Source organism: Numida meleagris, chromosome 1 (genome assembly GCF_002078875.1).
Source record: "Numida meleagris isolate 19003 breed g44 Domestic line chromosome 1, NumMel1.0, whole genome shotgun sequence".
Lineage (NCBI taxonomy): Eukaryota > Metazoa > Chordata > Aves > Galliformes > Numididae > Numida > Numida meleagris.
In genome coordinates, this window is record NC_034409.1 from 134,290,375 (window position 1) to 134,309,240 (window position 18,866).

At 43.2% G+C, this 18,866-nt stretch overlaps 1 protein-coding gene across 2 annotated transcripts in view; it reads right to left on the reverse strand.

The window, feature by feature from the left end:
* EDAR (ectodysplasin A receptor) overlaps positions 1–18,866 on the reverse strand; it is a 73,232-nt gene that overhangs the window by 31,312 nt on the left and 23,054 nt on the right. The gene's annotated exons all lie outside the window — the stretch shown is intronic.

Genomic DNA, 18,866 nt, shown 5'->3' on the forward strand with positions numbered 1-18,866 from the left:
ATATAATCTATCACACATTAATCTCATCTGCACAGTGAGGGATTTTCTAATGCTAAGATCACTTTTGTCTCTAGCTGACATACGTGGAAACATGCACAGCTTGGACAATCAGCCTGCGCCTGCCAAGAAGCAGGGAAAAAGTGTCCAGTTATTATGGTCCCTAACCATTAAGAGCAATTAGATCTGAGGAATGCTTGAACAAATTTACAGGTGGTTCCTCTTCCCTTGTATTCCCAGGTACTCACTGCTCCTGAGAGGCCTCCAGGAACCAAATGAGGAACCCAGGGCCTCGGGGAGAGGGTGGAGGGAAACACTGAATTACACAAATTTGGCTTCTGAGCCAGATTTTCAAATGAACACAACAGAAATCAGGCACTCTGGATGTGCCTGCTATCTCACATCGAGAGCCACAGCACTAGCCTCGGACACCGCTCCAGAACAAACCAAAGGCTGTTTCTGAGTTCATGCTAAGGCACTTCTTAGTTCAGGAGATGAGGAGCAGACCGTGCATCTGTGTAGAGCATTGCTGCTCTATAAAAGTCTTTACCTATGAACATTTGGCAGGCAAAGCTGAAGTTTGGGTCCACAGCTGATCTTCTTCATTGTTGGTACTGAAGCATGTGTAGAAAATCCAGATTAAAACATGTACTGGTGCACAGAAACAGTTTTGCAAATCCTTCCTGCCCCTCCACCACACATGACTTTTGGGAAAGCTTTACGCTGGTTTTGTCCTACAAATTCAGTCCTTCTTCAAGTGCATGTTAATATCAGCTGCAGCAATGCATCAGCTGATTGGTGTTGAGTGTATGGCCCCAAAGAGTTAACCAGCGTGGAGCATTGTCAGTCTGCCTGTTTTGACTAGCACAAATGACAGTCCCATAGGATGGCAGGCAGAGATCAACAGGAAGGAGCTGGAAGTATATTTTTGGAGGGATTACACAATGGCTCCTATGCAACATGGGATTTCCAGCAGCTCGTCCACTGAGCCCTCTGCACATCCTGACTCACGCCTCGGCTGAGGACAAGCGGGTGTCTGGAGAAGAGGTGTAAAACACAGGCTCGGGTCTTTGCGGATCAGGTGTGCAACACAGCAAGTCTCAGCTTGACTATAAGGGGTTGCTAATTACAACCATATTTGCCTTTCGGGGCATAATCGTTAATAACTGTTAGGAATATGCACAGAGGCTGACAGGAAAAGGAAGGCTATTTTGCCAGTGGCAACCATAGCAAGAGGTGCTAGAGACTCGCTGTCTCAGCTTCTCTCCAGGAGACTGTGAGGCACAGGTTTGGCCTGGGGGAATAGGAAAAGAGACGCCTGGGTCCCTGTCACTCAAATATTTCTCTCCCCAGATGAAAGGTCCCTCTGTACAGTCTCTGCGGCATCTTACCATGGACTGGCAGATACACATAAATAGATAAATATATACATACGTCCCCAGGCAGAAAATGCTTGGCTCTTGCTGTCTGAAGGAGAAAAAGCAGCATTCGCTGTAGTCAGCCTTTGAATTTAATTTACTTAGATAATTAGGTAGTGCTGCCACTATGTTTACAGTATCCATGAGTAAATGGACTAAATAAATAGAATATGCAAACAGTGAGGTTACAGTTGTTGGTGGTCTAAGCTAAACAACTTTCGATAAATGGCTTTAACTGTAATTTTAGTTCTGTGGCTTCTGTATTAGTACAGTGTAAAAACTAATTTCCTGTCATCAAGATTTTTTTTGTTTATTAAATAGAATTTGTTGAAAAAAGGAGAAGAAACACATGGATCAAGGTACAAAAGTCCGTGCTTAATGCTGCAGATAAGGGGTTTTTTTAGTGTTTCTGCATTTCTTTAATTTCAGCACTAATGTAGATACACTTCAACGATGCAAATCTTAACTTCACAAGAAGAAAGGCACAACAGCTGTCTCAGAGAGCTTCACCATTCTGATATTTCCATACACATGCAGACACATTCTCGGCAGCAGAATGAGAGACAAAAAGTTTTGTGTAAATAAAAGGAGGGTAGATCATATGAACTTCACAGGTGCCACCAACAAATCCAGCGCCTGTTTGAGTTCCCAGGGTTTACGAGAGGAACCTCGTGAACTGCCTTCACGCAGATTATCACAGTTTCTCGCATGTGCTTGGTAGATAATCTTTGTCTGCTCCAATGCTGCTAAATCCTTCTTAACGGAGATAAGCATATAATCCTCACTGCAGGGCCTCATCAGTTTCAGAGTTCAGCGGAAGAGTTCAGTTTGGCTCCGGCCTCGCAATAACAAAGATGTGGTTTGAATTTTCCTTTCAGGAGGAAAGAGGCGTCTCAGAATGCATCACTGAATGACAATGATGGCAGTGCAAGCTTGGAGAGAGAATAAACTTAGAAAACTATAAGCAAATGAAAACATGGAGATTATGAAGAAAACTATTGTGTAGCCTTGGCTACAGTTTGTATTGTTATGAGCACTGGAAAAAAACAGTGCACACAACAATATTGCATGTGCAGGATAAGATGAACTACACACTTTCCAGTATCTACTTCGTATCACTTTGACCTCACATATACATCTTAAGAATTACCTCAGAGAAAGATACAACTCTGTCCTTCCTTTTACCTGAAACATCAAAAAGAAGCTGCAACAGCTCAAGCTACACATACCTCTTTAATTGCCTCTGTGATCTGGTACCTCCATCAGAAAAATAATTAACTTCTTGGGCATAGCAACAAGATTTTTTCCTGTGGGAGTTGTGTTGACTAGAGGGGACATCAGAGATTCCTTAATTTGCCAGTGGGGACACTGCATGCTGAAGATGTGGGGGCTATTAAGACTAATAAAGAGCTATCTGTCTCCTCACAGACTAGCTTATCTGGAAACTACATCTGGAAGTCTGTACCCAAAGCTGTTTTCTCATCTTACAAAGACACATGTCGGTTCTCGTGTAGACAGGCCATCAGCTTTCTGAAAATGTTTTCAGGAAGAAAAATAAAAGAAGAAAGGATGTGATGTGGGAAAAAAACGCAAAAGAGAAGAAGAAGGAAAGGCCTCCTCTAACATGCTTTTTGCATGCAGCTTATCTACCTGTGGAAATGGGGGCGTGAATTAGGTGCAAGCATCCCCAGCCCACTTCAGTGGTGTTCCGTCTAGGAAGTCTGGTGTCTTGGTGTCTTGGTGGGGAAGTGACAGAGCAGGGATAAGGTCCTTAAGACCTCTGGATGCATAGGCAGCTGTTGCAGCTCTCCTATCAGTGCTATTTTATGCACAAAAATGCTCATGAGGGCAAAAATGTGAGCAGAGACATGTACTTTCCCCAAGTCAAAAGGCTGCCTTGACCCTCAGGCTAAGTCATGTGATCTCTTTTGTTTTCTATAATTAAAAAATAATAATAATCTGGGATTTGTTCTAACACACAATTACAAAAAAATCAGAACCCTCACGTCTGTAATGGAGAAAAAAAATCTTGACTTTTTTTGGCCAGCCCCCATAAGGATTTTCCCCAGCAGGAGAGGCTCCCTTTCAACCTTCCCAAAACCAAAATTTTTTGAAGGAGGCGTTCATGAAGACTTCCCTTTCATTTTGATCCCCCCCTAATGCCTGCCAGGAAGTGCTACAGTACATTCTTCCCAGCCTGCTCACTTCCTTGCTCAATTGTATTTGGTGGGGCATCTCGTACAAAAGACCAGCAGTGGGCAGGAAGAGTTGCCTCAGGGACCCAAACCAGCTCACAGCTACCAGAGGGCACTGGAGTTTTCCATGGAAAGAGGCACAGGACAGACCTGGATGAACTGTAAATGAGCATATCAGACTTCTTGACTGAGCAACCCCAGTGCAAGAATTAACAAGGAATTGCACTCGTACCCTGTCTGCTGCATAACACCAGGGCTGCATTGGGCTGTGCTTCTCACAGGGCTTGGCCCTGCCTGAGGAACAGAACACTCACTGTTGGCATTGCACTTCCAGGGCTGAACTGAAATTGCTGTGATGAAAGTAGCTCACTTTAGATTCAGAAGCTCTCCTTAATTCCTGAGACATGTTACCTCCCATTTGGAGCAGAAAATCAGCAGCCTATTAGGAAAATACAAACCACTGAAGCAATTATGATGTTTTTCTAATATCTTTTCCTTTTTATAGGGCTCAATGCTTTCTAGATGACAGATAACATAATGAGAGCAGTCTGAGCTTTGGCTTGCATTATAAAGATCAACAAGGATTTGAGCTCACACTTTGCTTCTGTTCCTCGGGGTCCAATCCTGTGAGCTGCTGAGCATCTTCAAGCCTGATGGTATTTAGGAAGCAAATAAATTTTAGATTTTTTAGAAGAAACGGATATCCTTTATGTACTATAATTGCTGATTGACAGTACAGAGGTGGAGAAATTTAGAAATACTTTACTGGAAGAAACTGAGTTGAAATCCTACAGTGACCATCAACAGAATTCACAGAAAATGTAAATTGAATAGAAACCCTACAGTGACCATCAATAAATAATGTCTGTTCCTAGCTCTGCAGTATATTTGCATCTCTTAGCTAAAAGCCAGAAAAATTGTTAAGAGAGCTCAAACCACAGTTGTTTTTATTTTCCATGGTTTGCATGAAAACATCTGAACTGCTGCATCCCAGATGGACACAGAATAGCAGTGGTGGGCTCTTCAAAGGGTGAGCCTCCCAGGAACAGGTCACCACACGCAAGAGGATGTCACCGGGATGGTCCTTAGCCATCAAATTCTTGCCCTTGCAAGTGCATTAAGCAACACTGGAGCCTCTTGTTTTCAACAGGCCTCTGTCTTGCAGACAAAGGGATATATTTGCTGCCAACAAGCATTATTTTTTGTATTATTCTCCTTTTTACATAACTGTGTTTGAAGGGGATTTATTGCTTTTGCAAACTGAAGGCTGGCTGCATTTAAATTCAGAGTTATATCCCAAGCTGCTCTGGCCACCATTGTCATCAGGAAAAGCAGGGAGATGGAGCAGGCCTCGGGGAGCTCTTAGATTAGAAAAGGGCCCACACAGGCAGCGAGGCCACAAAGCTGCCTGAAGGGCAAGATGGCTGAGGGCATTGCTCTGGGTGGTGCTGGAAGAGCTGCCCCCGTGAGCCCAGTTCATCCACTGAACCCCTGGGTGTGGGTCCCACCTGCGGGGACAGAGAGAGGATGTGGCCTTAAGGCCAAAAGGTGGCTCCCAGTGCAAGGCGGGAGGGAGGTACGTGCTGGAGCAGCCAAAGCCCCGTGTCTATGAGTAGTTAAGAGCTGAGGCCTGCTGAGGCTGCCAGCTGCGCCCACCCCTGGGTCTACCAGAGGAGGAAACACCACTGTGTCTAACTGCAGCCCAAGTCATAGCCCACTCCATGTACATACCCACATAAACTGCATGCTTACAGGCATGCATGTGTACACAGACGCTTCTACTTTATATCTGCACACTCTCCAAATGCTGGCTGCCCTTCAGATCAGATGATGGCCTGGTGGAGGCAAATCTCTGCTTCACAGCGGCACTGTTAGAAAGTGAAGAAGGTAGGAAATGGCTTTCCTTGCTGTGATACTTTCTCTATCAACTCGATAATCATAAAATCTCTTCACAAGTTCTCTGAGGCCCTCTTTTTTTTTTTAATGAAGGTGTTTACATTCCTAATTAAGGAGCACATTAAGACTAGTGGTACCTTATCTGATAAACCTGTTACTAGGCTATGTCAAGCTGAGCCCTTCAAGAGAGCAAGCTGGTTTTAAAAGCTGGTTGTCCTCTGGGCTGGAAATGTGCATCCAAGAGCTTGCAATTAACTTGGGTTAATTACAAAATACCAGAAATGTAATAATGTATTTAAAAGTACATCACAGGTGCTAATGACTCTTTTTTTTTTCTTTCCTTCCCCCTTCTCCTTTTCTCCCCCTGCTCTGCAGGAGCTTACAGGCTGTCACTGCCTTCCCAGTAAACATACCCCCAACTTCAAAGGTGTTAACCACTGTTTCTCTCATATGGTAGAATGGATTAGCATAATAAGATTGATCTGAGAGTCCCTGCTTCCATCATGCAGTTAGCATGGTTTACAGTGCTGCTTTTGGACCTGCTGGAGGAGTTAGGTCTGAGATCTGTTTGATGTACCTAGGTACATCAGCCAGTGTAACAAAAGGGATCACTTCTCTCTACATACCTATTCCCCCCTCAATCCACCAAAGCCAGTGTACACACACACACACTCTGAAAACTTCTTGACACCAGCAGGAGCTGTGCTATGCAAAATACAATCTCATGAGAGTAAATACATGACCTCCTTTCCAAGGAGGAGGAACCTTGCAACTGTACCCTGGGTATTTCAACAGAAATGTTACCTTCCAGCTTGGCAGGCTCAGCAAATTTTGATTGCAGTTTGCAATTTTTTATACTCTTACATATTTTGGAAAGTAGGTAGGAGCCTTCGGTTCAGTAAATCCTCCCCTGACATGACCTGTAGTTCTCTGCTTGCTCATTTTTGACACAGTGCACCTATCCCATATTCCTCATATGCAACATCACAGTGATTTACAGAAGTCCAGACTGCCCATAGCACCAGCCTCCTTTTAGATATTAAAGCTTCCTATCAAGGATGACTTAGGAGCCTGGTTTTACCTAGCAAGATCATATTCTATTATGCATCTAAAAGAAGTCTCTAATTCTTTCATGATTTAACAAAAGACACAGATGTATTTATTTCGCAAAAAGCACTAACAAAACTATTGAGCTATTGTCTCCAAATGTAGATGGGAAGAATACCTCCAGCATTAAGGCACCATCACCCAAAAGTTTTATATAACCAACCTCCCCTGTGCAAGCCTCACTGCTGAAACTATATGAGGCAAACCACAAGGCAGCAGGGCATGAGAAGGATGAATGACTGCGGGTCTCACCGGCCTACATACACACTGGCTGTGAGAGGTGTCATGCTGGAGGAGAGGAGCTGAAAGGTGAAAATGTATGCTGGCAGAGACTGAGTGGGAAGTTATGCGGTGGTACAACTCCTCTATGCTCTGAGGAGGAAAAGAGATTTTTATCACCCACATGTACATTTATTTCCTCATCCCATTCCAGTGACATGATCAGAAGAAAACATGGAGATGTGGTTTTAAAAGCATTACCCTATCCTGATGCAGAGGTGATAAGGAGGAAACATGGCAGAACACTATGGGAAAAATGAAGATAATATTCAAAGAGAATTGAAGCAGTGGTGAACATCATGGCCTTGCGGTCTTGAGTCCTACAATCTAGATTAATAGTTGTGTGCGTTTCTTTCTAAATTTAGATTTATCTGAAGCTGCCATTCGATGAAAGAGCCTTTGTGCAAGTTAAGAGCGTGAATGTAACTTTGAACCAGATTGTAGATTTTACAATATGTAGGAAAAGTGAAACAAGGACAGGAAAAGGATATCTGGGAAGCAATATCAGAGCAATGTCAATCCTATGATGTCTGGAAGAAAAAGATCCAATGAGAGAAATGAAAAAAAGGAAAAAAATTGTTTAAAGTTATTCCCAGAAATACTGAATATGCTCAAATAAACTTTTCTGGTACAAACCAGAAGGTGACACATTTTCCTACCAGATGATGGGGGATGTTGTAGTGAATAAATACAGCTCCTTCCAGCCGCCCTGATATTACATGTAACATCTGGTTAGTCTTCAGACATTTTGGATTTGGCTGTTCTTTAAAAATTAGAACTTCCTACAGTTTCCCTCAGAAACTCTTAAATGCAAAGTGTCATCCATAAGCAGCTGAAGACCTTCTGCTCCCTCTGACTATAGTACTTGCAGAGAAGGGAGGATTTCTGGGACTGCATTATTTTATACTTCAAAATTAAGGTTGGATGCAAACTATCCTCTCCATAAAACACGTTTGAACAGATTTAACACTGTCCCCTCAGTGGTTAAGTTAATGTTGTGATTTCATATTTCCCATGAGTGTTTTCTTTCTGCATGCTACAAGTGAAGGTTCGCAGAGCTCGATTTCCCAAACCAGATCCCAACTCCACTGGAGGGCAGCACATTAGCACATATATTAATGCCGCACTCATCATTTGTTTCCCAGAAAGTAAATTTTCCTAGAGAAATGTTCAGCTATCATGTGAAGTTTTGCTTAATGGAACAAATGCACACAAAAAGATATACACAGTGAATATCTCTTCTTATACGTGCTGTTAGATCACCGACTTGTTAGCTAAACAATCAACACTAAACCCAAGAATGAAACCAAGTCTGAAAGTATAGAGTGAGTTTAAAGATAAACTATTGGCACCAGGATCAACAGATTCTAAATTAGCTACAAAGCTGCAGGGAATAATGACATGTGAAGTCAGTTTTTTTTTTTTTTTCCTTTTTAATTCTTAGCCCCTCAGGAGATTTGGGATGGTTTGATGTTCATCTGGAGACTTGACAAAATTCTACAGAAACTTAATAGCCTGCCAACATGGGTGGTTGCTGCTCGAAGGCATTTCAACATGGCAAAGGTCCTGTCTATGCACTCCAGACCTGCATCACTTAAAGGCAGCTTGGAATGACATGAAAACAGGAGCCGCGCAGTGTCAGGACCCCGCACGCAGCATTGCGAGGGTAACGTGTGCATATCCCCGCTTTCCTGGGGCAGCCAAGGTGTGGGAGGAATCCATTTGGCCTATAATTATTCTGAGCACCGCCTAAGTGTTAAACCCCACAAGGTGCTACCACGCCTATATACCAGGGCTTGGGTGGGACAGACCTCCTGCCTCCTGGTTAGAACAGAAATGAAGACTGGAGGGCGAGTTGATGCTAGATGAAAGCAGGAATCAGGGCAAAAGTCTAGGCACATTGCTGGAGGAGGCATGAAGGGCAGGCATCCAGAGTGAGAGGCTTGGGCCAGAGCAGGGCACAAGGCTGTGAACAGGAGAGGGGAATCTGGTGCAACTGGAAGGCAGCAGAGCCAAGCACAGGCTGTGATTCCCCTTTGGTGGGGTTCCTCCTACTGATCAGCTCTCAGTCAGCTGTGGAGATAGCTGCAGTGTGGAAGTTGGGTTATGTGACTCCTGAAAATGGCACAGGGCCTCCAGGGTTGGAGGCAATGTTAGTCTCCTGTGAGCAAACCACAAAGGCTCTGGGAAGCAGAAGTGAAGCCATGCCGTGCAGAGAGGCAGGATGGGGAAGAGGATGAGTCTTAAACCATCCTTGTGATGATGTTCAAGTCTCTACTTGAAGGCACATGAGAAGATTGCTCCACAGAGAGCAGTGATGTCTGCCCTGTGGCAGCTCCTGCTTCTCCTGGTAAAGCTCTGCAATGCTGTGCCAACCTCTTTGGGATGGTGACAAGAATTAAAGCGAAGAACTAGTTTAACAAAACCCTGATTACATGCCATCCTGAAGGAAGAAATACAGATACTCCAGCCTGAAGTCAGGAGCTGAGTAGTTGAGAGACACATGCACACAGAGCAGGCACTGTAGGGGAAACACCAGTGAAGGAAGAGCTTGGGCAGGTTTTATGCTGGTGTGCCATTCTGAAAGAAGCTCTGAGCTGTACTTGTAGGAAAACTGTTTGGCTGAGAGAAGCCAGCTCTGGCAGATTGACTGGAATTGCCCACAGCTCATGCTGGGGCCTTCACAGCATTTTTGAAGTGGCACAGTTGTACATTCTGAAAGGAGGCAGGCACTTCTGTGTTTCAGGCTGTGGAAAAATGAAAAGTACACATAGGGTACATTTGCCAACACTTTAACCCTTCCTGACGGTTTGAGCTACTTCTTGTCCCTGTCAGGGTAAATTCAAACATTTTGGAGAAAGAGCTGAGCAGAAATGGTAGAGCTATTTAGGATCTGTCTATGCTAGGAAGAGGCAGAACTTGCTGGAAATTTGTGCTCACTCACCAGTCCTTGGATTTTCGAGCTTGTGGAAGAGGAGGTTCTCACTGTGCTTTGTGGGTTTTTGTTTTGGTTTGGTTTCTTATTTTTTCAGGGCTGGACATGCAACAGATGTTTTTCTCCATGAGACTTGCAGCCAAGAACAGAGCTTTTCCTTGCCACAGGTTGGACAAACACATCTGGGCTTTATAAGGAAAAGACTTCCGAAGCAGGAGAAGGAAGCTGAAAGAGCCTCAAAGAAATAGCCCAGCTAGGTCTCACACAACTGATAAACTCTAGTATGGCCACCAGAGGATGAGGGGTAGAGCTGGATACGTCAGTCTATGGACAGGGGAGACGTGCTGTTGGAAAGCAGTGCAGTAAGTCACAGAAATAAGAGAAACACTGTCTGGATGGAGGTAGGTCACTTCACTCCGCTTGCAGGCTGAAGAGAAGTGAAAGGCAGAAAGCAAGGGTGGCTAAAACTGAGATAATGCTAGGATGAATAAAAATATTTTGTTGTTGAATCATTTCTAGTTATCAGGATTATAAGAAAGAAGAAGAAAACTTTACATCTGGAAATTCAAGTATTTACTTTTTTGGCATTTAAGAACTTACCATCATTACAGTGATGAGAGGCTGATTGTTCTCTTTGGATTAAACTTGCCTGAATTCAGATAATATTGCTAACACTTCTTCAGTTTATATGGACCTTTACTGGAAAATTTGGATCATAGATACGTACTATTTTGGATGTTGCATCTCCATGTTATGCCTTCATACATTTTATTACTAAACATGGAAAAGACTTAATTCTCTCTATATTTCATTTCTTTCACATCTGACAGCTTCATAGTTCATGGCCAAATATTTGAACAGAAAAATTCCTTTTGCTAGGCCAGCATGGATGTTTTTCGTCTGCTTCATCCCCCTATTTTTGAAGAGGTGAGGTAACATTATGATGATAAAATACATTAAACAAGGTTAAACTGTAAAAAACAGTTAAACAAGGTTTTTGCCTCTTCTCAACTGTAATTTCATTAAAAATTACCTCTAAGACACATGTCATATCAAAAGCAGTATGCTATAAAGCCATTAGATTTTACAAAAAATTAGATAAACAATTCTGTATATATCAGTAAATGTAAATGCATCTTATAAAAAAAAAAAAAAAGGGATTGCGAGGTCTGTGTTTATCTGTGTTTATTGTAGATTTGTTATCAAATAATTCAATCATCAAAAGAAAAAGAAAAGGACCAGATGGGACCTCAAAAAGTTCTCTCATCTACCCTTCTGTTTCATGCTAAGACAAAATCACTCTCCACCACCGCAACAAACATATATCTAACCAGGTCTTAGGATCCTCCAGCGACAGAGATTCCACGGTTTTTCCTTGGCCATTTATTCCAGCACTTTGCCATTCTTGGTATAAGGCATCTCCTCTTAATGTCTCATCTACACCTCTCTTCATTGACTTGAAGATGCTGCAATTTATCTTGTCCACCACATATATGAATATATATATTATTTTCTTCTGCTCTGCAATAGTCTGCATATTTGAGTCTAATATCATGTCTCAGATTGGTCATACTTTTATACAAAACAATCCCAAGTCATCCAATCTTGCATCATTAAGTTGAGAGTTTTAGTGCTGATTGTTATCTCTTCTACCTGGATTTTGTCCAGCTTGTCCCGATCTTTCTTGAGGTGAATGTCTAAAACTGAACACAGTGTTTTAATGAAGACCTCGACCATCCTGAATAGAGCATTTCATTGGAGAGTTTATAAGGTCTCTTTTACACATCCCAGGATTAGGTTGTGATGAGAATAAAGAGTTGGCAGACAGGTAGCGATGAGATGAGAGAACTCTCATTAAGCCACTGCATGTTTGAGGCTGGTGTGGGTTTTGACTTGTTCTTCTACCTCCTTCCCCAAAATCTATGTTGGCATTTCTATCAAGTTGTGAGAAAATATCTTGCAATTGTAGGAGACATAACAGTTTTATAATGCTACTATTTATGCACCAGCAAGTACATTCCTTTTGTATTGCCTAAATCTATGCCTAAACTCTGCTTTGGGTTTTTCATTCTACTGGAGTAAACTCTACCAAATTTGTTGTTTGCCAGTGATGCCATAGTAACATGTTCCCATTCTCCATGCTCCTTGCTTTGCCAGGTTGATGAAGGGGATGTTGAGACTGACATGGTAAGAGTGTTTTCATCTGGAGAACAAAAGCAATCTGTACCCTCAGAAAGCTGTCATCGTATCTCCTGCAGACTGCTGAGCCATGCCAGCTTCAAGCTTTTCACTGTGGTGCTGGATGAAAGCAAAGACTACAACATCATGAGCTGCTATTTTGAGTTGGATGCTCAAGTTGCTAAAAAAGATTTTTCTGGCAGAACATCTTTGCAATATTTCCACTACAAAAAAATCTGCTTTCATCCTCAAATCCTAATGCCTCTTTTTGAGGACTGAATGTATAATGGGCAAACACACTCGCGTGGCCAAGAAAGAATCCAGCTGTGAGGGCTGGTAAAAACAGTTGTGTTTTAAATATAGCAAAGAAATCTCTCTCCTCTATCTACTGATCTCTCTAAGCACTGCGTATGTCATCTGATGGCCAACACTGAGCTCAAACTACTGCAAGAGGCCTTCACAGACAATCTTTATTTTAGAATAGAATAGAACAAAACAGAACAGTTCGATTGGAAGGGACCTTCAAATATCATAGAATCATAGAATATTCCAAGTTGGAAGGGACCCACAAGGATCAACGAGTCCAACTCCTGGCTCCACACAGGTCCATCCAAAATTCAAACCCTATGTCTGAGAGCAGTGTCCAAACACTCCTTGAACTCTGGCACTCAGGGCCATGCCCTCTGCCCTGGGCAGCCTGTTCCATGCCCACCGCCCTCTGGTGCAGAACCTTTCCCTAACCTGCAACCTGACCCTCCCCTGACACAGCTCCATGCTATTCCCTCAGATCCTGTCACCGTCATCAGAGAGCAGAGATCAGTGCTGCCCCTCTGCTCCCCTTGTGAGGAGCTGTAGGCTGCCATGAGGCCTCACATCCTGAAGCAGAAAAGGAAATCAGAGTAGTAAGTAGTGCACAGAGCATGAAAGATGCTACACTAAAGCTTGGGTCTTGTCTCTTTGGAGTATTACTACAATGACTTAGTGCTGTATTTGTTCTGCATGAAGACTGGAAGAAGGCTTTCATGTGGAGACAGTGAATATCTCAGAAGTTTTATTTTGTAAAAAGCTGTGATTGCTTCTGCAGATACAGCTTCCCCGTACTTTGAAGACCAATAACATAGAACAAACATGCAAAGCTTTAATATGATACAAACCTTAAAAATGTCCTGCCATTAAAGCTATGTGACCCCTACTAAGTGGAAAAGCAAGGCATCCAGAGAGTGAAATTTCTAAGTTTCTGCAGATGGTGAAGCTTTAAAGTACCCCATTTTGCAGGTTCCAAGGCCATCAAGCCCTGAAGAGAGAAGAGGTTGATGATGAAAATACCTGTTTTTAGCTTTTTATGTGTTTTTTTTTTTTTTAACTTCTTCAGAAGATAATGCATTAAAAATAGATTGGAGTGTCTTTCAAGTGTATTACTGCTTACTTGAGTTCACTCCCAGAGAAAGCAATTGCTGGAGTCAAGTATCTGCTTTGAAAGGAGTCTAACAAACAGACCAGAGATCTACTAACATCATCACATGAGAAAGCCGGTGCTAACTGAATGCTTTTGGAGAAATGCAGGAGAAAAACAGACTGCCTACCTGATCTGTAAGCAATTTGCAGTCCTAGGTGTTGGGATGGGACCGCATTGGTTTGAGTTTATCCTAGAAAGAAAGCTAGTCCATATAGCAAAGCCAGAGCCAGCGTCATTGTTCTGGATTCATCTGAAATGGAGGAAGCCTGCTTTTTGTCTGGAACAGCTCGTATGAAACTACCTTTATACTAGTAGCACCTGCTTCAATACCTTCTGGAGGACTTTGAGGTGCTGCTTAGAGTCAGTTAATAAGGTGATCTCCTGTCTGGAATGAGACAGACTGAATCCCAAATCTGCTTGATATATTTTACTTAGTTACATTTTGTATTAAAAACCTGTGTGTGATGTATTTGCAGTGCACGCTGGAAAAAACTTACGTCCAGCAAAATAACACCTCCACACCTGGTGAGTCACCTATGAAAAGGGAAACATTTATAGCAGCGTGGAGGCAGAAGGGGAGAACAGATTGGGTACAGCAAGATCAGCAGCCCAAATGGGACACCAACGCTGGGAGCACTGGCACTTCTAGGCTCTGTGAGGCTCAGGAGGAGCTGGCATTGCTGTAGGCACTACTCAGCATCCAAGTACCGGGAAGAAGTGAGAGGCGGGGCAGTGGGGCATGCAGTAAGCCCACAGCCCTGGAGCTGAGAAAGGTAAACCAAATGGCCGCTTAAAGCACCAGGAAAAAAAAAAAGAAAGGGAAAGGAAAGAAAGAAATAACAATCACACATTGTTCACTCCTTAAGTCCTAAAAGGTTACACAAATTGGAAACAAAATAGAAAAGACTGTAGAATGACAAAATTTCCTTTTCCCCCCCCCCTTTTTTTTTTTCCTTTCCTAAACAGCTTTGTTTGTTCCCTGGTGGGAATCTGATCATTTCTTCAGATATCTGTAGAGCTGGGAGGTATAGCAGCAGTGACCTTGCCTTAAATTCTTCTTAATCTAAGTAAACAGGTTTCTAGGAATCAAGACTCAGCTCCCTTTTTATGAAGAGATCCCTTAACCACCCTGAAATCCTGTCTGCTGCTGCTGGATTACCGTGTCTCCCCACTTCTTCCTATCTTGCACAGATTTTTACCAACTCAAAGTGTTAGTTTGCAGCTCTATAAACATCTAATAGAGAGATCTGTGAGATTTGCAAACCAGTGATGGTTATCCAGAGGCCAGAGGCAGACAATGTAAAATATTTACACTGGTGAATCTTCCTAACTAAAAGTTTGCGGAAAGTATTCCTGGTTGGTCACAAATAAAATTTAAAGTAGTCTACCCTACCCATCCTCCGGGTTAAAATGTCTGCAGATATCAATACATCAATACGGAAATAAGCCAGACACAGATGGTATTGGATCACACAGGTGATTGTGGTGTTCAGAGGATCAAAATAACAAGGGACTATCCCCTCTTGGAGAAACTGTTTTGGTAAATTCAAGTCTAAGCATGAAGCAAGCAAAACATAAATTTTTGGTCTTTCCTGTCAAACACGATGTCTCGTTCCACTGGTTGGGAAAAGATCTTAGCTGTTGTTTCCCTTAGAACAATATGAAAGCCTTGAGGAAAATTAAACTGGGGAAAGATTTGGTATATAAAATGCACAGCACAGAATGCTGGAGAAGTCTCAGTTTGGGCACAAATAAACACCCTTGTCACCAGTTGGCAGTATGTATATCTCCCGCTTACACAAAACTGAATTTTAGAAATTGCTCAGCATGTCTGGGATTCCTGGGTGAGCCTTTAACTGTCTGTGTGCTTCTGCGCAGAAGTGCTGGTTCCCAAACCCAGGTGTGACTGCGTGGGGAAAATCTCCTGCAGGAAGATGTGTGGCTCTGAAGGAAGATGTTGCCAATTAGGCTGTTGCAGGAGAACATAATTCGAAGAATTTTTGGAAGAGGAAACGCCAAGTTCCTAGTTAAACTTGTTGAGTATCTCTGGCAAATTTGAATGAGAAACTTTCTCCAGAGAGACTATAAAAATAACCAGTTGAGCCAAGTAAACAATGTATTCAGTGTGACAACTTTTGTTATCATGTCAACTCTGATTTTCACAGATGATGATGAATGCAAGAGCGAGAAGCTAAAATAACACTAAAGGCTTGTAAACATGGGGGTAGTCTGTGAGAGGAGTTGGAGTGGGGCAATGAACTAAACCCATGCACTTAAGGCACATGAAACCTGTGAGGCTTCTTCCGAACTTGTCTGCTAGAGCACTTTCAGTCAGCACACTTAACTTAAACACCCAGCACTAAAAAATCTGAAATGGCCTAAGATTTGCATCTTTGTGCAGTTAAGAACACGGTCTGAGGGGGGAAATGTAATTATTATCTCTTGCTTCACATATCGGCTGCTTATATCTTGTGTCTCTGTATTGAGTCCCCTGTACCGGCAATGCTTGTGCCTGGGGCTGTACTTAGGTGTGCGAAAATGAAACCCACTGAATGTTTGCTGCAGCTGGAAAATGGGAGTCTTCTCTTGAATGAGAAAGACAACACCGGCCACTGCTCTACAGCATTAGAAAGGAACAATACTGCACTTCTAACCTATATAAGGCATAGGCAGACATCAGCCATGTAATTTTACACAGCTCCAGCACATCATGCCAACTCTGCAGGGCAGCATCATTCCTGTCCCTGCTTTTGGCTGCACTTTACCAAAGGCTATCGATGAAGCCATCTTGCACAGAAGGGAGGTTATTCAGCCTGCTGCCAAAATAGGAGCTGGAGCATGGCCTGCACAGATTAGTATTCCAGCAGATTTTGTTTGTCGTGTTGCACTGTAGAAGAATGATTAAATGCTATGAGCTGAAATGCGTAAGAAGAGTTCTCATGATAGACTGATGGTTCTAGTGCATTTTGGAAGCAGCAAATAGGGAAAACATTTGCTCAGTTATGCAAACATGCTCATTTTCGTAAAGCCCTGGACCTGCCTCAGAAGGGTGAGCTCATGTACAGCTAAGGAGACTTTAGTTATCTCACTATGGATCAGTCTGACAAGTTGCCCTAGATGTTTCAAATGACTTACAAAACCTGTAACCATCCCTGTACCCTGCCTGTGCACCCCAGCAGTCCTCTGGAGCCATTATAGTTGGATACAAGCTAAAGCAGCCCTCAGGCTGCTGAATATACACTGGGGCCACTCCAGGGCAAGCAAAGCACGAGGCATATTTCAGCCTCTGTGCTGAGGCAAACATTGCCATACAAATGCAATTCTTCTGCTGTGCTCAATTCACAGCACGCAGGCAGTAACTACTATCACACCTTGCACGGTGCTTGGCTGTTTTAAGTCAGCTCTCTCTCATTTCCTGCTCAGCTCTTTTCCCCTTCCATTCAAAAATTTTGTTGTATCACTGACCTAAAACCTCTACTATGACCACAAGCCTTTGTTGGGAGGAGTGGTGCAGTTGTGTCTCTGCATGCAGCCCTAGGTGACTACACCCTCCTGCACCTGGTGGCTAAGTTGTCACCCAAGATCCCAGCCCTCTGGACTGGGGCCCTGTTAACCTCTATGGCTCAGACCCTACACTAGGAGGGGCTGAAGGGCTCAGCAGTCCTGGTTCAAAGAAAGAAGAGGGAATTCAGTAAGAAGGGGGTGTCTCTTTCCCCGAGGTGCTGTATCCGGCACAGCTGTGCAGGTGAAACCCCACTGAAGTCAGCATCAGCAGTGAAATGATCCTGACGGCACCTGGATTTGAGCCACAATACACAAAGAACACTCAAGATGGCAGTTGACAGAATTAATAAAAGAGCATCAGGTAGATACAAACACTCAAAGGAAGCAGACATATAATTTGCCTATCAAAATAATACCACTACGAGTGCCAAAGACCTAACTTAACATAAACCTTTGCTTAGCAGCCTGATCAGAAACCTTAAAGTTCTCTTTAAAATAGCCAAATCCTAGCTTAGAGCCTGAAATACAACACTCAGTATATTCCAAGTAATGGAATAGTCACCAGCACATTAACAACTGAATAATAGTTCACAATTGGTAAAAAGATGAAAATCGCTGTAGCAAGCGTCACTGTACCAAAGGACTTATTTGTAGTCGGCTGCATGCATCGAAATGACATATTATAGAAAGATGAACGGAGTCTGTTACAGCCCATTTGAAAAGCCACTTCTTCCAGATGAGGCTGGCTGCTCTCATTCCTCTTTGCATTATCAGCTGCACTGCTGGCAATGGGTATTCGGGGAATTTCAGAGGGAAAGAGGAGAGCATGGTATTTCCTCATCACCATGATAGATTTGACAGACCATTTGGGCAATACACCTAGGATCCCGTCACACAAATTGAAATCTTTGGAAAGCTTTGGGAACGGTGCTCTGCTACTGTAGGCCTGAGGTATTAGATAATGACTAGATCCCTCTCTTGCTCATGAATTACTCGCTTTCATCCCTTAAATGTGTTTGGAGAACGGGGAATGGTTTTGTAACAGCCCACCTGGCTTGGCAATTAAAGGAAGTCATTTCTCTTTGCTCCCATAAAGTTGCATCTCAGGGAACAGGTTTTCTCCACTAAAGATGGAGCTGCTCCCCAAGCTGCCGTACATCTTGAAGACGATTAATACAAAAGCTGCTGTACATGCGGTGTGCGGTCAGCAGTCACAGTGCTGGGAAAGGTCCTGAGCCTCACTGAGGGGGCAGGCAGGCTTGGTGCTGCTGTCTGGAGGCGAGATGAAGAGAGAAGCCAGCTACCATGCCAAGTGGTGTGGGCATCCTGCCTCAGGGAGCTGGCGCCCAACCAGCACATTAGCAAGGCCTTTGAAGTACCAAGCTGCTGACAGTGCTGTTTAAGATCGGTAAACAGGCATCCCGTTTCAGCTGTGGTTATGGAAGGATCTTTGGCACCCAGGAAAGGGGAGTTATTGGACTAGAGGACCACAGGACTGTCTCTCCCCCTGAAGATCAGCCATATGAAATCTTGCTGATCTTCCTGACATTATTGTACTGCAAAGACTGAAAATACAGTCCTACCTATTGCCTTCCCTCTGTTTTGGTGATCTTCCACCATTCGACCACATGCTGTTTCTCAGTAGTACAGCGTGACATGTTGGTCACATACAAACTTTGGCATTCTGCACTTTAGTGACACCCTGAGTAAACTCAAAGGACTCTTCAAGCAGTATCCCAGCACTGACAAAATCCCAGGCACATGCTTCAGTAAACAAGTAAAGGCACAGTCCTCAGGTCTGATGGCTTAATTCTTCTCCTCTTCCTCCTGTAAAAAGTGTATTTCCTCCTAACCCTGACATATTCTGCTCCTAAAATACACTCCTAAAAGTGTATTTCCTC